The 21060-nt window shown below is 38.0% G+C and overlaps 1 protein-coding gene across 1 annotated transcript in view; it reads left to right on the forward strand.

Annotated features, from left to right (window-relative positions):
* Nucleotides 1-9030: 9030 nt before the first annotated feature.
* The window catches only part of LOC141405990 (uncharacterized), a 64733-nt gene continuing 52703 nt past the window's right edge, over nucleotides 9031-21060 (forward strand). Inside the window, exon 1 of the mRNA XM_073990959.1 lies at nucleotides 9031-10208. The gene's annotated coding sequence lies outside the window, so the exon portion shown is untranslated. The remainder of the gene's footprint in view (nucleotides 10209-21060) is intronic.

The raw sequence follows: 21060 nt of genomic DNA on the forward strand, positions 1-21060 counted from the left end.
AATGAGTAAAGTTGTTAAAAAGTTACAGAATAGGTACCCAGGTCTTCTTATAGAAGACCACCTGGTCTTTTTATAGAAAACCCCCACCGCTTTTTGGAATACCGCGTTTTTCTTCTGATAGAAGACCACCAGGTCTTCTGATAGAAGACTACCAGGTCTTCTTACAGAAGACCACGAGGTCTTTTTATAGAAAACCCCCACCGCTTTTTGGAATACCGCGTTTTTCTTCTGATAGAAGACCACCAGGTCTTCTGATAGAAGACTACCAGGTCTTCTGATAGGAGGCCACGAGGTCTTCTTATAGAAGTCCACCAGTTCTTCTTAAAGCATGCCCCCTTGTGTTCTTATGGAAAACTACAAAGCCTTCTTATAGAAGACCATTAATAAAAACTGTTTTGTCCCACAGTATTTTTCTGTACAACTCCTAAAAAATGTTTTTCTTGCTTCAACTTTTTTGCAAGCGAAGATATTTTTTCACGGCCACTTCACAAAGGTTGACCATATTTAAGTTTCTACTTTCGATGAAGCTTAAAATGCAACAGTTTTTTTCTCTTTGTCCGTTTTTCCTCTTTTCTCCCCCCAACCATTTATTGTTGAGCGTATTTTTTTTTTCACGATTTCTGTGAAATATAAAACACACTTCATCAATTTGTGGTAACACCATCATGAAATCGAAGCACGGTCTGGTCTGGCTGCAACAGCACACCAACACTACAACCAACAGCACACTAAAGTAAAATTCAAAGTAAAACCAAAGGCCATAAAATTCAGTCCCTTTTTGGAAAAGTTCGACAACAAAAAGGTTTATGGTCCACATAACCACGGCAGAAGTACCAGCAGCAGCACAAGTAGCGAAGTTTTAAGTTACATTTAAAAGAGAGCCCATTCTGTTTGTCATGAAAAGTGTAAGTATTGGCTATTGTAATGAAATATGATCGGCGTCTTTACACTTCGGAGAAAATCTTCAAACACACAGTTCAATGGTCTAAATGAAATTTGTTGGCCATGTAATAAGAAGCTGAAACAAATAGTGGATGGATTTGTTGGTACTTAATAGCAAAGCGATTTTTGTTAGTTGATAAGGGCTGTTGGTAATACATGGGATGCATTCTTCTTAAATGAAAAATAATTTATAAAATTTCTGGTATGCCTTTCCGCTCCTCAAATTTGAAGTACATATATGGTTATATTTTCAACAAAGATAATGTGCAGTACACGGAAAGTCGATGATAAAATTCTACTCTCTAAAGAGATCACGTTTCTGATTACTTCTACGATGTAATCATGTAGTTTTAAAACATAAGAGAGAAATAAATCGTTAATAATAGATTTATTTTGATGTGTGAAGTCTGTCATTATCATTTCTGAAATATTTTTGGGCATTAAGGTTTAGTCTCCGTGGAGTATCATGTCGTTCTGCAGATTTCTGCGAAGCAATAAGGAAAAAAGTTGTCAACGAGTTGCAGCTAATATACTAGGAGTTTGGCACACAAATTTAGAGCTACCTGCATAGCTATTTGCAAAACGTCGTCCAATTAGTTACTTTATTTTTTGTGTAATAATCCTTATCTATTGGAAAGTAAAATTTTAACTTGTGACAATATTTAAGTAAATAAGCGATTGTACTCTGATGCTATAATCAATGTTATACAATTGCCCTAAATACTTACTTACTTAGCTGGCCCATTACAGAACATTTGTTCCATAAGCCGAACTAAGAAAGAACTGTTTGTTGCTTCGCTTTTTGGAATACCGCGTCTTTCCATCTCTTTTTCCACTTGTTTGCTCCATCGAAGCCTTGACCTGCCAGTTCTGCGTGTACCGCCATGTGACCCGTATTTAAACGCCTGTTTAGCAGGTTCATCATTCTTATTATATGACCTAGCCAACACAATCGTAGCATCTCGATACGTTTATCTATACTGATGTCGTTGTATAGCAGATACAGCTCGTGCTTCATACAACGCGGATATTCTCTGTCAACGCAGAATGATGAAGAAAAATTTTTCTCTCAAACACACCAAGCACTGCCTTATCTGCTTGCGCAAGTAACCAGGCTTTGGAACCAAACATTAGCACGGGTAGTATCAGTGTTTTGTAAAGCGTTGTTTTTGTTTGACGACATGTGGCCAACTTCCACTGTTGGTCCAAGCTCTATGGACGCATTGCGCGTCGACACCATCAACTTTGTCTTTTCGCCGTTTACTGCCAGACCCACTTTTGCTGATTCTCCTTCGACCTTATTAAAGGTATCAGTTACTTCCTTTACTGATGACAATGTCATCAGCATAAGCAAGTAACATGTGGATGTTGCTGTATATTGTGCTATTTCTTTTGACATTGAACAGGTCACACAAAAGGCTGTCTCCTTGTCTGAAACCTCTTTTGGTACTGAATTGTTCGGAGAGGTTCTTTCCTATTTTAACTGAGGAACCAGGATCAGTTAAAGTCATCTTACAAAGCCGAATGAGCTTTGCGGGTATACCAAATTCAGACATGGCTTGGAATACATTTGGGCGTAGGGGGCTGTCGAAGGCTGCCTTATAATCGGCAAAAAAGTGGTCTGCATCTCTTGGGTCTTCTCCAGGATTTGCCGCATGGTAAATATCTGGTCAATGGTGGACTTGCCAAATCTAAAGCCGCATTGGTATGGTCCAACAATTTTATTGACCATAAGCTTAAGTCGTTCGCATAATATCCCTGACACTATTTTGTAGGCAATAAAGAGAAGACTTATTCCTCTATAGTTAGAGCATACAGTCTTGTCTCCTTACTTGTGGACGGGACACAGGATACTCAGGTTCCAATCGTCGGGTACGCGTTCTTCCTGCCAGATGGTGCTAACTAGCTGATGCATACACCTTATCAGTAAGGTAAGGTAAGGTCTGGTAAGCCATCGGCTCCTGCTGCCTTATTATTCTTTAGCCGGTTTATTGCTGACTTTACTTCATCTTGGCTGGCCGGTATACATTCAACACCATCTTCTGGAATTGGATCTGTGGTATCTTCGTCGTCTTAGCTACTATTGGACACCAACAGTTTGGAAAAATGCTCCTTCCATATCCTGAGCATACTATAGTATACAGATATATCTGTATCAGTTACCAAATTACCTTGCTGGTCTCTACAAGAGGATGTGCCTGTACCAAAGCCATCAGATTGATGTTTCACTCTTTGGTACAAGTTTCGGACTTCATTCTGGCTCCTGTACATCTCGATTTTTTTCACACTCTCGCTTTTCCATTTCCCTCTTTTTTGCGGAAAAGGCGTTTCTCCTTTTTCCTTTTTTCCCAATTCCTTTCTCGTGCGCTACGCGTTGCTACTGATTGTAGAGTAGTCTTATATGCCGCGTTTTTCTCTTCGGTAGCAGCACGACACTCCTGGTCATACCATGGATTCCTCGGTGAAGGTCTCTGGGATCCAAGTATGAATTTTGCGGCTGTTTGCATGGAATGGGCAATACTTTGCCATTGTGCTGATATGTTATCGGGACGAGGAGTGCTTTGATTAAGCAATTGGGTCAGTTGAGTGGAATATGCTGTGGCGATCTGTTGTGTTTGCAGCTTACCGATGTCTAACTTTCGTGTTGTGTCTGTTCGTACTTTATTCGCTATGTTTATCTTTGCTGCAACAAGGTAGTGGTCCGAGTCTATGTTTGCTCCTCGGCACGAACGTACATCCAACACGCTCGATGGGAGTCTTCCATCTAGCACAAAGTGATCAATTTGAATTCTTGTTTTCTGATCCGGAGACAGCCGGGTGCCCTTATGAATCTCGAGATGTTTAAATCTGGTTCTGCTACCATCATTACGTTGTCAGATGTTTCACTGTGGAGACTGAATTTCCCGACTGTTGGATCAATTTTGCCATTAAAATCGCCTAGAATAATTTTAATGTCATGGACAGGACAACGGTCGTATGTTTCTTCTAAGCGCACATAGAATATATATTTGTCTGTTCGTCTTTGTCTTCGGTTGAAGCATGAGCGCAGATAAAGCTAATGTTACAGAATTTTGCTTTTATCCGTATTGTAGCAAGTCTTTCATTCACTGGAGTGAAGCTGGAGACCAGATGTAACTTCCGACTAACTACAAATCCGCAGCCAAACTCATGCTTTGTGTTATGGCAGCTTTGATACAGTGCGTCACCTTTAGGTGTTGTTGTGACGCCTTTCCCAATCCATTGTATTTCCTGTATGGCAGTAGTGTCGGCCTTGTACTTTTCAAATACATCTGCCAGTGCGTAAACTGCACCTTCTCTATGAAGAGTGCGAACATTCCAGGTGCAGATTCGCAGATCATGGTCCTTAAAACGTTCGCGGGAATCGTCAAGTTTAGAGGGGTTTGTTTTCCTTTTCTTTCGTTTTTTCATAGTAGGCTGCCTTTTTCCAATGGAGGGTTACTAACCCGACGCCCAAACCTAAGTTTTTAACGTTCTTATGGGTGAACGCGCGGCACATGTTAGCTCACTACCTTTAACGGGTGTTAAAGGTAGCTCCCCAGGTGACACCATAAAGTACTTACCATTTTCAATACAAAATTACAATATTTGAACTCATTTCCTTTACCCACATATACGTAAATACGTTCACATACAAACATATGTACATTAGGGTTATAACTTTTTTGCAATTTTTGCAAATATCAAAAATACCACCGCATAGGCGTGTAGAGAACGAAAGACTAATGTGAAATACAAATGCATTGAAGTTCAGTAATGCATTAATTAATTTTATTTGTTATAATGACATATACGCTTTTCGTATTAACTTATTAATAGTTTTAATCTAATTTAAAATCAACTTCGAACCATTCTGGACCAATTAGTTATCAAATCGCGATATTTCAGAGCATTTACTGCACCTTTGACAATATTGTCATTTTTTGTTTTCTTTATAAACTCGCGAATTTTATATTTATATTTATTGTACTCGTACCTATCGGACAAGAGAATATGTGGTCATTTGCAACGAATTCGCGAAAGTTACAGACTGTTTTTATGAATTTGCCTGTGAGAACTGTATTCAAACAATAATCGCAGTCGGTGCGGGAACTTTTTTCACCGAATCGTACTAAAACATGCATGCAGATGTATTTATTACAGTATATTGATAAGTTCATATAGCATATGTATATATGTGTGAACTTTATACGAACTTTTAATGGTTATTTCATTCAATCCTTAGAGTGGTTTAAACCGATCGAAAAATACAGGGTTATAAAAAACTGAGTCAGTGTTATTCCTGCATTGAATTCAAAAAATCATTTTAAGCTTCAAATGTGTGGATGATATAATTAAATTTGTCATTCCGTTTTTAACACATGGATATATTCGTCGGAGAGCCTATAAAATACATATATACGGGATTTCTGAATGAAACCGTACACTTTTTTTAAAAAGTGGTTTTTGACTTCCTTTATTTGCTTTGGTGATGTGATGCTGCTCATCAGCAAAATATTTCAGTTCATTTTCAGAATTTATTTAGTAACGGTTTCAGATATTTGGGCTCCCTAAATTCCTCTACAAATATATAGCATTTTGGACCACGGGATATTCCTGAATATTTTCTGAAAATTGCATGAAATTAGGTTGTTGTCATCAGTTTTTAAGATATAACATATTTAAAAAAGCGGGTGTGGTCCTTTATTTTGGCTCCAAATATGTACCTAGGGTACACACAACCCCATAGCCTCCCAAAATTTATGCTGAAACCGATATAATCATAACTTTGGCTTATACATATAGCGTTCAAAAGAAAGTCGTGGGGAAGGTACCCCACCTCCTCCGAAATTCATAAAGTATACATAACAACGGCAAACATTGAGCCTTTGCTGCAAATTTGATGGAAATCGGTTCGGTGGTATTGGAGATATAACATAACATGGTCGGGCCTTTAGGCCCCAAAGAAGTACAACATTGTATACTAATCGGAAATTTTTAAATCGACACATGCCTAATTTGTTCAAATATAGCGTTTTTTAAAAATATCGCATATGGGTGGTACCCCGCCCCCTCTGGAATTCAATAAAATATGTAGCCTGTTTTCGGGGGCCATCTCTGTACATTCCCTGACAAATTTAGGAAAATCGGTTCAGTAGTTTTTGCAGAAAAACTTTAAGTTGAAAATTTAAATTGAAATACAAATTGAAAAAAGTGGGCGCGGTAAAATTTTCTTTCCATAAAAACCTAAATTGGGTTATGATGGAATTTGATTTTTATTCATAATGATATGGCGTTTTTTTAAATATGGCAAAGGGAAGTACCCCGCTCCCTTCGAAATTCAAGAAAATATGCATCCTGTTTCCACCGGAGGCCATCCCTGTATATTCCCTGAAAATTTTGAGGAAAATCGATTCAGTTGTTTTGTAGACGTAATATATTTAAAAAGTGGGCGTGGTCAAGTCTTTGTGTCCTAAAAAAAGTAGGTAAGGTCGGAGACACAACCACAATTTTTTCGCAAATTAATTTCCAAACCGATACATTCGCAATTATTTTAAATATAGCATTTTTAAACAAGTGAGAACGGATTTATGTTTGGCCGGGCCGAACTTGTTATACCCTCCCTCACGAGTGGTATTTATGTATAATGGAACAATTAGTTTCTTTCGTTTATGAAGAAGATCTAATTTCGCTTACTTTCAAAATACCGAAATTCGGGAGGTACCGTTCTATGGGGGCTATATCAAAACGTCGATCTATACCGACAAATTTCTGGCGTAAAGGTTTTAGACTCTAAGAAGACTAAATACCAAATTTCCGAGATTTCAGTAAGATAACATGGTTAAAACCTAAAAATACCCTAAATCAAGAGGTACCCTTCTATGGGGGATATGGGATAATTCTTTTGTGGAACATTTTATAACCCCATGAAAAACTAAATAACAAATTTCAGTCATGTCGGTGGCATATTGACGTCACATCTTTCCAAATAAGGAAAATCGTGAGGTACCGTTCTATGGTTGCTATATCGAAACGTGGACCTATACCGACGAAATTTAGTCGGAAAGGGTTTTACTTCCAACGTAGACTAAATATCACATCTCAGCCATTTTGGTGGTTTGTTGTGATCGCAACCTTGGGGGGTACCGTTCTATGGGGGCTATATGAAGGCGTTTACCTATACCCACAAATTCCTTATGGAAAGTTTATACCTCAAATGAGAACTAAATACCAAATTTCTGCAATTTCGGTGGAATATTGAGGCCACAACCTGCAACATACCATATCGGTTACTCCCTTCAAGAGTTATCGTGCGCACAAATTTTCCGAACATTTTCGAAATGTTGTGGGGGAGGTACCCGAAGGAGTGGACCGATATAAACTTCGAACTTGAACTAAGTTTGGACAAAATATTACGAAGGCCAAATTTTGGACCCGACCAGTTGCTTCGTTTGAGAGTAATCGTGAGCACCAGCCAGACAGACGGACGGACATTGCTAATTCGACTCCAAATTGTCTGAAACGGATTTCGTCCAAACATACTTGGGGTCTAAAACCCCAATTTCGATGAGGCACATTTTGCCCGTATGAAAATGTATATACCCTCTTTAGCATAAATGCTGAGGATATAAAAAAGATTTATCCAAATTGGTCCAGCCGTTCTCAACTGATGTCATTACCAACGAACGACTTTTGATTTTTATACCCTACACCACAATGTGGAAAGGGTATTATAAGTTTGTTTTGGTAAAAATTCATGTAACACCGCGAAATATTCGTCGGAGACCCCCAATGTGGTATACCAATCTTCATATCTCGACGAGATAAAGCGATTTTGAGATGTGTGTCCGTCCGTCCGTCCGTATGTCCATTATAAATTGTAAACACGCTCCAGGCCGCAATTATGGACCGATCGTCACGAAATGTTGTATGTAGGTCGGGTTCAGGCCAGAATAGAACCCTATTGTTATTGGTGATGATCGAGAAATATTTAGCGGATGAAATGGACCAAAAACAAAATTTTTATCCGATTTTCTAGCGGCTCTGTATGTCGCAATTATAGTCCGATCGCCTCGAATTTTAAATAATGTAAGATTATATGCCAAAGAAGAAGCTTGCAAATTGAGATGGTGATCGGATGATGTTTAGAGGGTTAAATGGACCACAACTATTGTGTGAAAATTGTGAAAATTTTTAATATACCGGTAATATCTTTATTCCTGGACCACACATTCCGCCCACATAAATAATATTTGGAAGGACAACTCTTGCCCTTTCAATTAATGCCAATTAAGTTGATTTATGTGGTCAGATAACAGAGTTACAGCCTAAAATATCCAGTGTTTTGCTTGTAATGTAATCAAAAGCATACTAGAGGTCGCAATTATAGATCAATAGTCACGAAATTTTGCACGAGGTAGGGGTTTAGGTCGAAGAAGATGCCTACAATTTTTGATGATGATCTGATATTATTTAGCGGGTGCAATGGAACATTACTTTTGTATGCTAAATAAAAACATTTTATTGTTGGTCCATATTTGAATCCCTGGAGGCCATATACCGGCAAAGTCGCCTATATATGAAAAATTAACTACCGGTCTTTCCTCTGATGAAAATTGCAATAATATGTGTGCTTGGTAACGGACCTACTACCTAAGATATAATGAGTTCTGTGAAGAGAACCACATCTTCCTCCCATGCTACAAATTGTCTCTATCATGACAGACAAATTCCCAGTTCTTACAAATTGCGTGGAACCCTGTCATATTACCTGTCCAATTGTCCAAAATTTAAAGATGTAGCAGAAATTGCTAAACAACGCCAATTTTCAAATTTAAGAATATTTCTTAAAATGTACTGTATATAATTGTTCCACAAACATCCCAGTAGGGACAAGGGAGCCTTCTCACATATCAATGAGAGCACCCCGATTAATATCAGCTCAATGATATGTAGACAGCGGACTTTTATGCAGCACCTATTTTTGTAAAATTTGCATATTTTTGGCTTCTAATTAAATTCCAATCGAAATATATCACATATGCAAAAATATGCGAAATGTATAAATTATGCATATGCAAATATTATTTTTGCATATGGAAAATTTCTGCATTTCACATATTTTCGTATGCTACATATATTTCAATAATATCTTCTAAAATGTTTATGTGTACATTTTTCTGTTTGAAATTCACTTCAGACAAGTCAATAAAATAGAGAAATCTGTAACCAGAGCCACAATCTTCCAAATGTCGAAAATGGGGAGCTTTCGTTGTATGGGAGCTATATGAACGCCTAGACCTATACCGACAAATTTCAAATGGAAAGTTTAATACCCCCAATCAAGACTTAATACCAAATTTTAGCCAATTCGGAGGGATATTGAGACCATAACCTTCAAAGTACAGAAAATCGGTAGGTTCTGGTTATGGGAGCTATATGAAGACGTGGACATATGTATAACGACAAATTTCAGGTGGAAAGTTTTTTTTACCTCCAACGAAGACTAAATACAAAATGTCAGCCATTTCAGTTTGATATTGAGGCCACAACCTTCAAAATACCGGATATCGGAAGGTACGGTTCCATGGGAGCTATATGAAGACCTGGACCTATACCGATAAATTTCAGGTCGAAAATTGTGATGAACGAATACTTAATACAAACTTTCAGCCAATTCGATGGGTTATTTAAGACTCAAAGTCTTGCATATGGTTTAGCAAATATGTCAAAATATGCAAAAAATTAGGTCCAGACTAAATGTCCGTTCTAAAATTACTTATTGGTGCCACCATGGTACAATTGTTTGCACACCCGCCATGCACGCTGAAGGTCGGGCGTTCGATTCCCGGCCAGCAAACATCAAATTTCCAACAACGCAAAATACCCCTCAGTAAAGTTGGCGACATTTTCTGAGTATTTCAACCATGTACAACTTCTCTACAGGTGGTGTTTTAAGACATGCCTTTCGGACTCGGCGATAAACAGTAGGCCCCATACTATTGCTGTAATATGAATCGTGGTGCACGCCCTGTCCCTTCTGTGATGTTTGTGGAACAATTATTATATTGTTATTTAAACTTAATGTGATAAGGTTGCAGACTCCAAAAATTTATTTTTTACAATGAGCTTATTTGTCCAAAAGAAACTTTGATTTGCTGAAATCTAACTCGCCGGGTAGTGGTGTAGGGTATCGTATGGCCGGCCCTGTCCGACTATAGCCTTTGCTTACTTGTTTTATATAGATATAGCATTTTTAAAGAAATAGGGTATAGGGGAAGTACCCCGCCCCTTCCGAAATTCAACAAAAGATGTAGCATATTTTCGGGGGCCACATCTATCCATGACAATTTCAGGAAAATCAGTTCAGTAGTTTTTGTAGAAAAGGTAAAAATTGAAAAAAGTGGGCGTAAAAGTGGTCGTGGTCAAATTTTCTTTGCATAAGAACCTATGTTGGGTTATGACGAACATTTCAAAAAAGAAATATACAAATCGGTCCAGCCGTTAGCAACTGATGTCATTCCCAACGAACGACATTTGATTTTTATTATTTATATAGATTTATCTCAAAAATCTTGAAAACTTCTTCATGGTTTAGCAAATAAAAAAGAATTTAAAACAAACATTTCCAAAAAAGTGCTTGGTACTTCTTTTTTGTGGCCGAGTGTCAACTGTGTATCGAACATTGTACCAATCCACGCGCGAAATATAACTAAGGATATGTGAACCACCAATGGTAGGCTTAACTCCCATTAAAAATGTGATTTAGCTGAGGCTTGAACTCTGGTATTAAGTGCACAAAGCGGATATACTAACCAATGTCGGGGTCGTTGAATATTTAATTTATCAATGTTTTGCAACTTTTTATTATAGTTTGATTTTCGAATCGAAGCAATTCTTAATCTTGTTTTTTCCAAGCTAAACTAACAGAACTTTATACTTAGAGCCATCCAATAGTAATCCGTATCATTTCAATATTGTGGGTGTGCCATTTAATTGGTTTTCTTATTATGTGACTTTAAAAGATACGTTCATTATTGAATGAAGGATGATAGACTTACGTATATTTTCCACCTGGAGTAGAATTTTCGTATGCATGTTAATGCAGCAAGCGGTGGCGAATGATTTAAAATAAATCCACATACGCCATCTAGTACCTGCACACATAAATATTTGAAATAATAACTTTATAAACCACGAAACTTAAACACAGTGTTTCGTTTTAGAAAATTCGCAATCCGGAAAATACGTTTATAATAATGTCTTCATTATACTTTGTAATGTCGTTTTAATGAAAAATTCGATTTTATAACCCCTCTTTCCCCCTAGCTCCACTACAAAGGAGAATATATTTTCATTGTTTAAAACAGTTTGGAATTTTCAAAGGCTCTCCTTTGCTTGTTTTCTGTTCTTTCAAACATAGTCAAGAATTATTAAAGTTTTTCGTTAGGGCTGTTGCGAGGTGGTACAGTGTGTAATCTAACATAGCACAAAAGAATGTGTAACATATGACATGAAATGAAAAACGAACTTAAAAACTGACCTAGATTTGGGGCTTGAATGTTTAGTGTCCAGTTGGGGTCATTTCAAAATCTTTACAGATGCAACATAACACAGGGGGCGCTGCTTTGACAAAGCCACTTCTGTTCTTTTTATATGGAAAAAGTTATTTTATTATCACAAGCCCAAAATCTAAATGCATGTTTAAATCGAAAAGTTTGCTTTTGTTGGTTTGCTAACCGAGAGCGGCAGAAAGATGCATGTTGAAGGGAAAGTTGTATAAAGAAGTGTGTTGGTTTGTTGCAACTTTTAGTGTGTATGTGTGTGAGTGTTTTTTGGATGTTATCTAACAACATGTGTTTGTTTTTCATGCAACATTGGGTACAATATTATAGCAATGGCGCTTTGTGGTTGGCAGTTATAATTCGAATGATGCGTTTGTTACATCCATATTGTGTAGCAGCGATAGTCCTTAGAAAAAACCGAGGTGAATATGGAGTCAAGATTTTTTAGCTTTCGACTTAGCATAAACCTAAACCAAAAATTAGTAGTTATGACCTCAGACTTTTGTCTATAGAGGTTAAATCAGTCTCAAACAATCAGTTTCATACAATTTGGTGCTGATGCAGCATTTCCATCCATCGGTCTGTCTTCCCGGCTGGTTACCACAATAACTCTCGAAGAAAGCAAACGCTTTGGTGCAAAATTTGAAGATCGAACATCGAAAATGTCCATTTCTATTAGTACCTCCACTAAAATATTCAACAACTTTGATTAAGTGCATTTTAACGACTGTTTTGAATTTTTTGCCGAAAGTAACCCTTGAGGCCTTGATTGCGATGATGTAATTTTGTTAGTCAGCAAGTCCATACTTCTTGAGATTATGACCCAAACGCTGTAAAAAAGCCCTGCCAGCACCGACTAAAATAATTGATGAGCACGATAACTTACGAAATAAATATTCGATTTGACCCCAACATTGTAAATCGTAATACTTCTTTTAAACTTACCTCAAGGGCCAAGAGAATATAAATCAGATCTCACTTTCGTGGTCTTTGTGATTGCAATGATAATTTTGTTCGTGGGTAAGTTCATGTTTCCTGACTTACTGGCCCAAAGGTCTGATGGGCTCGAGAACTATCGAAAGGCAATCCAATGGTTTTTATGTACCAGATTGACCCGAAAACCAGGAGCTGCTGCCAACTCAGTAAACAAATGTGCAGATACAATAACAACTACCAAAATGAGAAAGGCAATGCAAAGGCGGTCCGTTTTATGCATCGAATTGACTCGGAGGAATATTCGACCAGGGGCCGTCACCTCAATAATTATGTGTTTTTTTGTGTTCGTATATTTTTTCACCATGGGAGCGACAATATATACCGGAACATCTGCTACGAGTTCTTTAAGTCCGTGACGGGAGAGAAAAGGACACTGGTATATGTTCTTTTTGTTAGATCCGCATCCGCCACATGTATACATCAGTGAGATTTAATGTATGTAGGGAATTAGCGTTCTTCCTAGACTGCTCTGGTCTTAATCGCCTCCGGGACTACTGCGATAGGAGTTATGTTGCTGCTGGCTGCACCAAATCATCTCCCGCAGTATTACCAACAAAAGCAAACGCATTATCAGGGAATTGTAGATTTTATGAGTTGGAGAAACATTATGGTCTCCGCGATCCGGGACAGAAAGTTCACGCTTATCTGTAGCTTGCAACGGTGCTTTACAACGTTTACCGAAAGGAAGGTACAATAAGAGTAGGAGAAGGACTTGCTTTCCTTGCCAGTATGACCATTAAAGATAAATCTCGCTTGATCTTAACTACTGTAACCCATAAAGTAAAAGTGTAGTACTGCAAAGGTTTAGTTACTGGGAGCGGCAATATATACCGGAACATCTGCTACGAGTTCTTTAAGTCCGTGACGGGAGAGAAAAGGACACTGGTATATGTTCTTTTTGTTAGATCCGCATCCGCCACATGTATACATCAGTGAGATTTAATGTGTGTAGGGAATTAGCGCTCTTCCTAGACTGCTCTGGTCTTAATCGCCTCCGGGACTACTGCGATAGGAGTTATGTTGCTGCTTGCTGCACCAAAACATCTCCCGCAGTATTACCAACAAAAACAAACGCAGTATCAGGGAATTGTAGATTGTATGAGTTGGAGAAACATCATGGTCACCGCGATCCGGGACAGAAAGTTCACGGTTATCTGTAGCTTGCAACGGTGCTTTACAACGTTTACCGAAAGGAACGTACAATAAGCGTAGGAGACGGACTTGCTTTCCTTGCCAGTATGATCACTTCAGACCTATCTCGCTTGAGCTTAAATACTGTAACCCAAAAGTAAAAGTTTGGTACGGCAAAGGTTTAGTTACTTAATGTATACATGCCGCCGCTGAATATGTGTGCTGTGCCTTATATGCTTGATATTACTTCGCTTTTGTAGGGCTTCAGTACTCATCATATGCTTTGACATTCTGTCCCATGTAGCGACATGATGTGTACATCGCCGGCCGAGAAAACTGATAGCTCCACATTTCGAACGATGGCGCTCCTACGAGGATACGGGGAGACTGCCACAGCTCGCCAGACATCAGCATTGAGAAACAAACTGATAGCTCCACATTTCGAACGATGGCGCCCCTACGAGGATACGGGGAGACTGCCACAGCTCGCCAGACATCAGCATTGAGAAACTTGATAAAAGACGTAGCCTGGCAAAACCGTCATTACCCTTGGCTCAGACCATCTTTCTATCATTCACTCCGACCGCCGTACTTTTCTGAATCATGTGGAAACTGATTAACAGGGGTTCAGAGAAAGAGGACTAGCAAATGAGCGCGATGAGATTCGTTGTACGAACCCTGAAGACCCAAGAGTTAGGAACCTTACTACTAAACATCGGTGAAGGATTGTGTGAATTGTATCAACGGTTTAATCACACGAGAATCCGGGAAAGATATAGATATACGATTGAACGGCTATTACTTGCAGCGGCGTGACAGTAGCTGACCCAAAGAGGTGCGCGTCTTATTTTAAGCGGCAGTTTATAGAACACCCCGAAAGTGATAGGCCGAAGAGGAGTGTGCTACGCCGTATAAAAAGAGGCCTCCCAGCCCACAATTTACTATAGGTTCACACCTTAATATAGCCCCCATAAAACGGTACCTCCCGAATTTCGGTATTTTGAAGGTTGTGGCCACAACAACCCATCGAAATATCTGAAATTTGGTATGTAGTCCTCGGTGTGGGTATTAAACTTTAACCTCTAAATTTGTCGGTATAGGTCTACGCCTTCATATAGCCTTCATAAATCGGGAGGTACGATTTTCAGTACTTTGAAATTCGTCGGTATAGGTCCACGTTTTGAAATAGCTCCCGTAGAACGGTACCTCCCGATTTTCGTAATTCTGAAGGTTGTGACCTCAATATCCCACAGAAATGACTGAAATTTGTTATTTAGTCTTCCATAAGGTTATAAAATATTCCAGAAGGGAATTATCAGTATAGCTCCAGGTCTTCCTATATCCCCCAATAGAAGCGTGCCTCTTGATTTTGGGTATTTTGAAGGTTTTAGCCACATTGTTACACCGAAATTGCTGATTTTTTTTAGTTGCTCCATTTTACTTCAATACAACCGATAAGTTGTTTTGGGGCTGTGGCAATCAACTAGTGACACTAGTGACATCCTTCTAACTTTGGCATTCCCGAAGAAATATTACAACAGTGTACAACAACTTATATTCGCCTTTACCATCAACATCAGGGCACAATGTGCCTGGCCTTTTCCGCATTCAACCAACCAACGAACCATCCAAAGCAATACAAATAAAATGAAATGTTAATCCTTTTTTGTTTTCTTTGAATTAAAAAAAAAATGAAAAAGTTTCTTCTTGTTCTCTGTGGAACAAAAAAAATCTTAGATAAAAATTTTGTTTTTCAATTCAATTCTAAAAACTTAGCCCTTCAAGTATTTAACTGAGCTTTGCTTCTTGGCCAAATGAACGTTGAAGAGAAAGAAAAAGCAGGGTGAAAAACAAAATAGAAAACTAGTTTTGTTCAGGGCATAACATTTGTTTGTCAATGTTATCTGCTGGCATCGTGGTTGAGCTACATTCAACGAGAAGAGGTGAATTGAACCAAACAAGAGAACTTTGTAGGACCTAATACACCTAACTACCTACTTACTTATTCATATACAAAAGTGATGATAAAGTGAGTTTCGGTTTATTTTGAAATGTAGGTCATGTTTTAAGATGGTTTCATTAGATTACAACGTTTAGATAATAAAGCGGCACACACACATTGAAATATTTTTAGTGCGTGTAATGAATAACGACACATTCGCACACGAACACATATTTGCTAATAAATAACCAAAGGATATTCGCTAATACATATGTATTTTTTTCGTTTGCTCTATATATGTATTACAACTTGCCTGAGTGATTCGCTCACTGAATTGATGATGAGACTAATAGCGGTGAATGTTTGTTGATGTTTGTCGTTAGTATTTGATGTGGGTATGAGTGATGATGATCTATGTCAGAATTATGTTTATTTTACTCAAGAGCCTATTTACAACAACTAAAGGACTCTTTTTTGTTCTTGTGCTCTAATGTGTGTAGGATATATTAGGTGGTATTGAACGGATAACTGCATTGAGAAATAAGAAATAAAAAACTAAAGTCCTTAGCTGCTAGAAAATTAGGAAATATGGAGAGATATATTTAATTGGAATTTGATTAAGGATCAATAATTACGTTGAATATCCATAATCCTTACAGAATAGGCGCATTTTAGGTGTATTATGTATTATCATATGACAGAAAGAAGGTAGCGCACTGTATTGTAGTTGTCATGAAGCTAAACACGAGTTAGTCCGCTGGATGAAACACAGCCGCATTTCTGACAATGATATTAAAGAGATGTACCAGAATTTCACATATCAATACAATCACTCGCGGTTAAGAATAATCGACGGGAAATAATTTTAACTGAATATAGGTCAATGTTTTGGTATAGCCCTATTTTTATACGCTCCACTGTAGTATAATTAAATTTGTATAACTACAAATTACAAGCACTAGCAACTAAAGCTATCGGCTTCATGTGATATAATACAGGTTATATAATTGTATAGTTTCGTAATTAAAAATTACATTTAAATTTTATTGTGTAAATTCAGGACTTTAAGAAATTTGGTAACGTTATCGTGAGAAGGGGTTTTAGGGCATTCAAAGGATTGGTTGATGGGAAGCATATTGATCGTATACTTTGCAGTGAAGGGTAATCAATGATTAGATGATAGGTCGATAACGTAGTGTTTTTGCAGTACTCGCACGTTGGTGGAGACTCTTTTTATACCCTACACCACTATGTGGGGAGGGTATTATAAGTTGGTTTTGGCCAAAAAGTTTGTAACGCATCGAAATAATGGTCGTAGACCCATACTATATATGGGGTATACCAAAAGCAAAACCTGACAATGAAAGCAGAAAATATCACCTTTCTAATGATGTAAAGTAGGTGCTCGTAGGTGATCAAACAACGAAGATATTGCAATAGTAGCAAATAAAACCCCAATTTTCATTTTTGCGATTTTAATTATATTGACAAATATCACAGCTTTGGTTGAAAATTTTCCAAAAGCAACTATGACTATGAAAGTAAAAGATCCCGTCTTTACAATGATGCAAACTAGGTCGGCGTAGGTAACCAAATAACGGAGATATCGCAATAGTCGGTAATACATCCCATTTTTTCTATTTTTTTGGAAATCACGCTACAGGTCGCAATTTTGATCGGATCGTTACGAAAATTTGAGGGTTAATGGGAGTCTCACAGATGAAGAAGCATATTGAATTTGGTGATGGTCGGATAATATTTAGGGGTCGGAATGGGCAAACACTTATTTGGAGAAAAGTCAACATTTTATTTCAAATCCAATATCTCTGTTTCTTTAAAAGGTATATCAAACGCAAAACCTGGACAGGAAAGTAGAAAATATCACCTTTACAACAATGTAAGGTAGGTTGTCGTAGGTGGTCAAATAGCAATGTTATGGCAATAGTCGATAATGCATCCCATTTTCCGATTTTTTTGTAATCACGCTACAGGTCGCAATTTTGATCGGATGGTCACGAAATTTTGGGGGATAATGGGGGTTAAAAAAAGAAAGAAGCCTATTGATTTTGATGATGGTCGGATAATATTCAGGGGTCAAAATGGGCAAACACTTATTTCGAGAAAGGTCAACGTTTTATTTCAAAGCCAATATCTCTGTTTCTTTAAGAGGTATATCAAAAGCAAAATCTGGCAAGGAAAGTAGAAAATATCACCTTTACAACGATGTAAATTAGGTTGTCATAGGTGGTCAAATGGCAGAGATATGGCAATAGTCGATAATGCATCCCATTTTCCGATTTTTTTGTAATCACGCCACAGGTCGCAATTTTGATCGGATCGTCACGAAATTTTAGGGGTTAATGGGGGTCCCACAGAGGAAAAAGCCTACTGATTTTAATGATGGTCGGATAATATTCAGGGGTCGGAATGGGCAAAAACTTATTTGAAGAAAAGGTCTACGTTTTATTTCAAAGCCAATATCTCTGTTTCTTTAAGAGGTATATCAAAAGCAAAACCTGGCAAAGAAAGTAGAAAATATCACCTTTACAACGATGTAAAGGAGGTTGTCGTAGCTGCTTAAACAACAGAGATATCGCAATAGTCGGTTCTGCATCCCATTTCCCGATATGTTTGTAATCACGCTACAGGTCGCAATTTTGATCGGATCGTCACGAATAGTCGGTAATGCATCCAATTCTTCCATTTTTTTGCAATCAAGCTACAGGTCGTAATTTTGATTGGATGGTCACGAAATTTTGGTTGCTTATGGGGGTCCCAAAGACAAAGAGGCACATTATTTTTGGTGGTAGTCGGTTTATATTCTCTAAAAGAAATGTTTACCAGTGAAAAGCTTATGCACAGGGGTAGTGGTGTAGGGTATTACATGGTCGGCCCCGTCCCGACTATAGCCTTTGCTCACTTGTTGATAAGATAGGCATGAGTTAAATTACAGTGTGTAAGCCTTAGCCTTGCGTAACATTTATTTTGATGCATATTTGTAGATGAAGGTAATATCAACGGCTTCTGATCGGGATTTATGCTTTTATATATGTGGATGTAATCCGTCCAAATATTTTCAGCTTCATTGTTAGTTAAGCTGTTGGCAGCTTTTTTTATATTATTTTTTGTGGGTGGTATGAAGGTATAAATTGGATATAGGTGAGCGACAGATTTGGCAGCTAGATCTGCTTTTTCATTACCATATATCCCGACATGGCTGGGAATCCACATGAGTTTTATTTATCATTTTTTTGTAGGATTCTTTGCTGTATTGAAATAACAATTTATTCCAGCAATTTTTGCATGAAACAAAGACTGATCTGCTATCTGTACAAATGAGGGTCTTGGTTCGTCGTGTTTTATTTTTATCGACAGCTTTTAATAATGCCGTGGCTTCAGCATCAAATATTGAACCATGCTGTGGAAGAAGACCAATAGATTGTATATTGCATGTTATAATCTGTTGTAATTTGTGCCATCTGTAAACAGAATTTCCCAACCTTTTCCCTTGTATTGATCAAATATGTTTCTGGATAAGGTAACCCAACATAGGTTTTAATGCAAAGAAAATTTGACCATGCCCACTTTTACGCCCAATTCTTTTCAATTTTTACTTTTTCTACAAAAACTACAGCACTGATTTTCCTGAAATTGCCATGGAATGCACAGAGATGGCCCCCGATAATATGCTACATATTTTGTTGAATTTCGGAAGGGGCGTTGTACTTCCCTATATAAAAAAACCAAATGTCGTTCGTTGGTAATGGCATAAGTTGAGAACGGCTGGACCAATTTGGATAATTCTTTTTTTTTCAAATGTTATGACGAACTTAGGTTTTTATGCAAAGAAAATTTCACAAAACCCACTTTTACGCCCACTTTCTTCAATTTTCAATTTTAATCTTTTCTAAAAAAACTACTGAACTGATTTTCCTGAAATTGTAATGGAATGCACAGAGATGGCCCCCGGTGAAAATAGGCTACCAATTGAGTTTCGGAAGAGGCGGGAGGGTTTAATTAAATTTGTCATTCCGTTTGCAACACATCGAAATATTGATCGGAGACCCTATATAAAGGGTGTTTTGTTAAGCCCGATAGAACTTGAAATTGTAAAAAAATAACACAAAAAATTAAATTGTAATCAATTTTTTTTTTTATTCGAAAGATCAATACGTGACATTAACATTTGAAAATGATTTCGGGCATATGGGCACCGCGGCTGTTCTTGACGAAGTGCATTCTGGACGTCCAATTTTTGGCCACTTTTTCGAGCACTGCTGGCCGTATGTCACGAATAACACGAACAATGCTGGCCTCCAAGGCATCAATTGTTGCTGGTTTATCAGCATAAACCAGTGACTTCACGTAGCCCCACAGGAAATAATCGAGAGGTGTCAAATCGCACGACCTTGGAGGCCAATTGATAGGTCCACTTCTCGAAATCAACTTATCGCTAAATTTTGATTTCAATAAGTCGATGGTTGCGTTCGCCGTATGGCACGTAGCGCCATCCTGTTGAAACCACATCTCCTCCGGATCAATGTCATTCATATTTTCAAACAAAAAATCATTGATCATGGTGCGGTAACGATCTCCATTGACCGTAACGCGAGCTCCGGCCTCATTTTTGAAGAAATAAGGTCCGATGATGCCACCAGCGTGAAAACCGCACCATACGGTGCATTTTTCTGCACATAATGGAGTCTGTAGGGTCTCTTGTGGATTGGTCTCACTCCATATGCGGCAATTTTGCTTATTAACAAACCCGTTAAGCCAAAAATGCGCCTTATCGCTGAACGCCATACAAATGACGAAGTCGTCTATAAGTTGCGCGAATCGACGACTGATTTTCAAAGTAAATTTGGATAATTTCGTAGCGTTGTTCAAGCGTGAGTCTATTCATGATGATTTGTCAGAGTATACTGAAACAAATAAAAAAAGTTTCATCAAAATTTAATTTTTTGTGTTACTTTTTACAATTTAAAGTTCTATCTAGCTTAAAAAACACCCTTTACATTCTTGATCAGGGTAAAATTCTAAGTCGATATAACCATGCCCGCCTGTACGCCCGTCTTTTGAAATCAAGATACAGCTCGCAATTAAGGTAGAGCTTTGTTATTTGGTATAGAAGTTTCTATCACTCCTAGGATGTTTGGTATTGAAAATTGGCTATACCGGTCCACGTTTTGATATAGCCCCCATAGAACAGTACCACCCGATTTTCGGTATTTTGAAGATTTTAGCCTCATTATCACACTGAAGTGGCTGAAATTTGCTACTTAGTCTTCGTTGGGGGTATAAAACTTTCCCCAAGAAATTCGTCGGTATATGCCCACGTCTTCATATATCCCCATAGAACGGTACCTCCCGATTTTCGGTACTTTGAAGGTTGTGGCCACAATAATACACCGAAATGGCTGAAATTTGGTATTTCGTCTTAATTTGTGATATAAAACTTCGTCGATACAGGTCCACGCCTTAATACAG

Source organism: Musca autumnalis, unplaced genomic scaffold (assembly GCF_047663935.1).
Source record: "Musca autumnalis isolate F117 unplaced genomic scaffold, ASM4766393v1 scaffold_5, whole genome shotgun sequence".
NCBI lineage: Eukaryota > Metazoa > Arthropoda > Insecta > Diptera > Muscidae > Musca > Musca autumnalis.